Source organism: Aquila chrysaetos, chromosome 12 (assembly GCF_900496995.4).
Source record: "Aquila chrysaetos chrysaetos chromosome 12, bAquChr1.4, whole genome shotgun sequence".
Taxonomy (NCBI): Eukaryota; Metazoa; Chordata; class Aves; order Accipitriformes; family Accipitridae; genus Aquila; species Aquila chrysaetos.
Genome location: NC_044015.1, coordinates 510,641 through 516,735, shown reverse-complemented (window position 1 = coordinate 516,735; position 6,095 = coordinate 510,641).

Here is a 6,095-nt window from a genome sequence, read left to right as displayed (position 1 = left end):
GCAGCCCAGTTCTTCTCTTAATTCAACCCATTTCAGCTCATAATAAATGGAATGTTAAAAAAGCACCATAGGGCAAAGATACTGATCTTACAACATATATATAAGCCCAGAAATTTTGAATTAGCTAATAAGTACTACTAAGATTGCATATTGGCATTTGAGAAATCCAGGTAATACCCATATTGGGTTTTTTGTGTTAGACACAGGTTACGAGAAGACTGGGTCAGTTTCTGTATTGATTCTGTGCCCATAATTCCAGCTTTTTCCTCCAACTGCATTTCCAGTTTCCTGAGCTACTATTTATTCATACTTCAAATGATGATTCTAACTGTTGTGGACAGCTTGCTTCAAGAACGCCACCAAGTTAAAAGGTTGTCTGGCCATTGTAATGCCAGCCTGAGGTATCACAACTCTTTTGAGCAGCTTTTCACTGCTTTTTAAAAAATTATTCTTTTAATCTTATTTCCCATCACTTCATTAGAATATTTAGATTTTCATTAGCCTGTCATACATCTGTAATGTTTGGGAAGAAAACCCACACAATAGGGATACTGCTTCTTGAGTCTGAATGTAGCACATGTTGTAGGGATGATCACTGAATAATTCATATCCTTAATGATTTATTCATGCCCAAAAGCTGGATACCTCCTCTGTGACTTTCCATTATCTCAAAGAGAATGCAAGTTCCTATTCAACTATACTCATCTTAGGAGTGCCAGTAGCAGCCCCTGTATTGGCACACGAAGCAGGCTGTCTGAGACAAATAGAGCAGGTGTGCATTAGAAACCACTCCTGTATGATGTTTCTGAAACATTTCTGCACAACAACAAATGGGAAACTTGCCATTCCAATGCCATATATATCACCCTTGACACAGAAACTAAAATGTAGTTCTTTTTTCTTTTGCAAATTCTTGAGAAAGGAAGGTGGGCGAGCAAGTACATTAAGCTCTTTTCCACCGGTAGACACGTAAAGTGAGATGCTGCGGTCACAGTGCAGGATGTTCTGAACATGGAAAACAGACAAACAGGCCATGACTCCGTGATTTGATACCGTAGAGCTGATCTTATTCTCCACAAGAAATTTCAGTTTTATTTTCCATTGAAAAGTTACAGATTCTAAGACATACAAACATAGCAAGATTGTTTCCTACCCTGTCAGGAAACCTTGCAGGAAAGCCTGGACAAATAACAGCAGTTCAGACTAATCTCTTTCCTGTCTAATGTGGGTTATCAAAAAATATGCCTTTGGTAAAAGTTTGTAAGACCACGACCTGAGTCTCCTGACCTAGGTAAAGATTTTGCAAGACATTCAAATTCCATCTGTCTAGAAAGTATGAAAGATGATTCTGTGTTTCGGCAAAGTCTCCAGACCCACAGGCAACACTACCCCTAGCTGGCTTGTATGAAATTTCCTAATTGTTTATCCTGTAATCCTGACTTCTTTTGTCCTTGGAATAGGCTCTACATCAGCATAATTAAAAATGTCAAACACGCTTGAGAAACTCTCCAAGTTGCTAAAAATGAATGTGAATTTCCTTCCCGCAGCCTCTCTTCATCTTTCCCTTACTCTGGCCTCAGCTTTACAAAGTGGTCTGTTTCCAGCCCTTCAGCATAGTTTGCATTCCACTGCCAAGAATGAACAGTTATTTATACAAACAACCATCCTTACAAGCACATCTCCCGGTGCTATCCTAGGGCAGGGAAATAAACATAATTTCTGTTCTCTTCTGTAGCTGCAGTTCTACGTTTCTTTTTTCTTTATTCAGGGGCATTTTTTGCAATGAAAGATTAGTGCAGTTCAATCGCTTTCCCATCCTACAAATCTGCTCAGAAATGGACTGGAATGCTCTTTCATTTCCTTACAATGATTTTATTTTATTACCCTCTAATGATGGTGCCAGTTTCCTGATAAACCACTTAGGGGGTCTTGATGGCTCAGCAGCAGGTTTTCAAAGAGGTCTCACTCACGCTAGAACCTCAAGGGCTGTGCGTAACTCACAGAAACCCTGGTGCCTGTTTCCCTCAAAAGCACACCAGTAACCTGGTTTTCCCAAGTCCGTTATCGGTCTGCTGTGTTATACTAATTCTTCGAGCCCCGCAGCTGACATTGTAAGAGAGATCAATGGTAAATGAAACAGCAGCTACCAGGTGAGCAGCACTGTAACCGACCAATGTGGATGGGGAGCCTTGAAGCTCATGCATTATTTCTAAAGCTTCTCCATCACTCACCTGTCAGGCTGAGGTATTGTTCACTGAAATGCTAGCTCATCACCTATGTCCTCTGTCCTCAGGTTGTCTCCCATTGCATCTGCCTTCTAAATGGATATTGCACAGATGCTAGATGACTCCAGACAGGGGAATTTCATAGTCTGAGCACAGTTCATTTAAATGAAAAAAGGGGCCCTAAAAGAGATAGAGATACACATGCAGAGCATCTAGAGAGCTCCATTAGATGTGTATGTCTGCACACCGCTTGCTCTCTTACTGTAAGCACGTCCGATTTTGCTGTGTGTGAGCCAGGTTCCATTTCTCAGTTGATATAATTGTTTGTAGCTAAGAGTAATATTTAGATTGGTAATGTTTACAATTGCCTCCACCAGCAAATAAGATAAAGTGGGTTTGTTCAAAACACTCTTACTTGCATTTCTAAAGCAACCTTCTAAGAATCGAAGCATTTAAGTAGTTTCTGAAGGATCCAGGGGAATGCTTTTTTAAAAAATTACAGAAAGTTGGTATTTAAAATATAGTCCCAACGCTATCTTTTTAGGAAGAAAACACAGACAGCTTCTTTAGCTATATTGCCAAACCAAAGTCAATGAACTACTGCAAATGAATGAATTAGGAATTTCTATTGACTACTTTCCATGAATCATTACTGAGTATTTTATGGATCTTACTGCTTTCTTAGTAAGCTTACCGTTGCAAAGTTTGCAAAGATGTATTTACTTTTGCCTCAGTATAAGGTGTCAATCTTTTTCTTCTTTACTGTGATGCACAGTGAAGGGCTGATGTCCTTTAAGAATATCCTCGTAACATGCCCAGGTATGTACTCGGGTCTAAATAGATATTGCTATGTTCTGGAAGAGGAGCATAATTACAATTAGGCCTTGTGCTGATTAGCTCGTACAGTATCATTACAACTAATATACAGCAGGAGAGAAAAACCTCATATTGAACACGCAGCTGGCAACATACCACTACCTCCTCCTCACTAGGCTTCCATTCAGAGCAGGATTTATTCTTATCTCGCAGGTTAAAGTATGCATGCCTGGAGCACACCAAAATGTATGCTTAATGGATTCTTCACATGTCTTTTTTGAAAGTATTTTCCATTAAATTATATCAGCAAGTGTACTGGTAGAAATTTCAGCAACATTTGAAGAGGTGTCCTATAATCTAAAGGTATATATGCACACACAGAGACATATATAAGTACATATGTGTATATAGCGCAATATTGGCCATGTCTATTCCTCTGTATTTGAGTATGCAACACCCCGATTAGTGCACTAATTCCTCTGGAGATACGGGAGAAACAAGTGACCCCAAAATGGCATGAAGTAGCACAAGGACAGAAACACAGAGGCGTACCAGCTCTATTTTGGAACTGGCAAAATGGTGCTCCCTCTCCCCCTTCCCGAATACTTATTTTTGATGTTATGCATGCAGCTTATAGGCACTTCAGCAGCGCAGTTGAATTAAAGTCCTTGTTTCCGCATTGATTCAAGAACAAATATGTCCAAATACATCTGAAAAAGTAAGAGGACTGACACACCAAACCACTGTGTGCCTGCCATGAGGCCCGCATTGTCATACAGGCTAATAAAGACATCATTTTCCCAGGGCTTCAGCTCTATTAAACACAAAGCTCCAAATGATTTCCTACTTGGATCAAAGATGTGTTTGTTCCAGTGCCACTTAAGTTTAAAAGGCAATACTGGGAATGAATGAAATCTCCCCAGCAGCAGCTGCTGAGGTTCAATTGGTTTGTCAGTGCCATAATTATGCAGCGGACGTCTTCTGTTTGCTGGCCCATATGTTCCTGAAGGATGTTATGCAATGGAAACAGTGCAGGGAAGCCTTGCTCCCAAAGTTAAGGGGCTTTTGCTTTTGTCGTATGAAGACTTGCTTATGTTTCAGATGGTGAAAACGTTAAGAAATCTCATGTTCTGATTTCAGACTTAAAACCGGAGTTGCTCTTATTTTATCAAACTAGATGGCAGTGTATGAGAAGAAACAGTGGCCTACATCCAGTATCCTAGAACTGGTGTTTTAATGCTGAGACTGGCCATTTTTAAATATTATTTATGTAGTTACAGCTGGCCTCTGAAAGTAAGTGCACCCCTGGGCTAACGTAAGGAGCTGTCAGTGTGATCAGTAGCAGGGTTTGGTGTGACCCTTGGTGCTAAGAATAAACGTGGCTTCCTGTCCAGCCAGCCACTGCTGCGCAGCCCATCCACCTCTTCCCCACAGCACTTCTCATATCTGTAGGTTAGGGTCTGGATGCTGATGAGAAATGTCTGCTCATTAAATAGCTATCTCCTTGTCTAGTAGACTATACACCAAATTTTCTGTGTAACAGACATGAGTGTGTATTAAGAACTCCAGAGTATTAAATTAAGCATTAAAAGAACATTAAGACATGAACCTGCAAAATGTGAAGTCAGGGAGAATTGAGAGCACTTGAGGTCTCAGTTGCCAAAGGAACAAAAGAAACACAATATCCTTTAGAATGTTTAATATTTAATTTGGTAAGATGCTCAGATACTAGGGCAGCAAATGCAGAGGGCGATGACAGAGAGCATGTGCGAGGGGTGCTTTATGTCAGCCATGGGGCCTTAATGGGTGCACCAAAACACACAGGCACAAAAGGCTCCTTGTTTGCAGAACTGCCAGTTTTATGCACAGCTACCTGGTCTGCACAGACACCATGCATTTGCTAAACACCATTTAATTCATATGTGTTCTTGTTAAAAACACAGCATCGACATCGTACAAAAGAAACTCCTAATGACTGGGCTAGTTAGAAGGGGAAGAACCAGTGGCAGGCACATCTTAAACGCTGGAGATCTGCCGCTGACTGACTCCCTGCTATTTGTGTACTGCAAGCACCGACAGCCAACAGGATGATTTTCAGGAACCAAAACAGTCTTCTTACAGAGCTAAGTTTAATTCAGAGGGGCATCTTTAGCTAAATTTTCTTGCTTTAAGGTCAGGGCTTAACAAAAATATGTAACTGATACTTCATTTATTGACAAGATACTTCATTTCATACTGCGAGTTGACCAGTTACTTGTGCAACAACTAGAAGTCTGCTAGCAAGATTCTTCCCTCTTCAGCTTTGTCATGAGGACTTAAGTACACATGTGGTCACCAAAGGAACAAAAAGGATTTTATGTAAACAGAGCAGCAGGGCTGTGGCTGTGACCCAGTCCTCTAATAGCCAGGCCTGCATTCCAAAAAGCTTGGCCGTGCACAGCTAGCTATTTTGAGGTACCCGTTGAGGCTTCAGGGAGCCAGCAGCCTAGGTGATTTTCTAAAGCATTCACTGATGCCTCATTCATCTGAGAGCATCTGCTGGAAGATCCAGTAAGAGGCAGCTGGGTTTGCAGTGCAGGCTTGGATAAAGTTTCCAAAGTGTATTTTCAGAAGTCCCTTTTGTGCACATGGGGCAATTTCAGCTGAGAACTCCAGATCCAAACCCACCCATTGGCTCAAGTTTTGCTTGAATCTAGAGTGGGCTTAATTGTTTGCTCTTGCTCACACTTCGGAAAGTGTGTTATCACTGCTGTAGGACGAGGGTTGGCAACCTCTTACAGATACTATGCCAGAGTGTATTTTTCTTTTCCAAATTAGCAGATAGGTGTGCCAATGCTGGGCTTTGCTGCCTCTCCAAGAGGCAAGATGCCATCCATCTGTGGTATTTTTCATCTGTGAGGCTCTCAGCTCCTGCTGAATGCAGCACTCAAGAAGTGGGTGACAGAAACTGGGAGCCACTGCCTCTTACTGGTGCCTCTGCAGACACTGACGATCCCAGCTACTGCCTCAAGCATGCCATTCAGAACCTATAAAAATGGAGTGCAGACTCAGCTC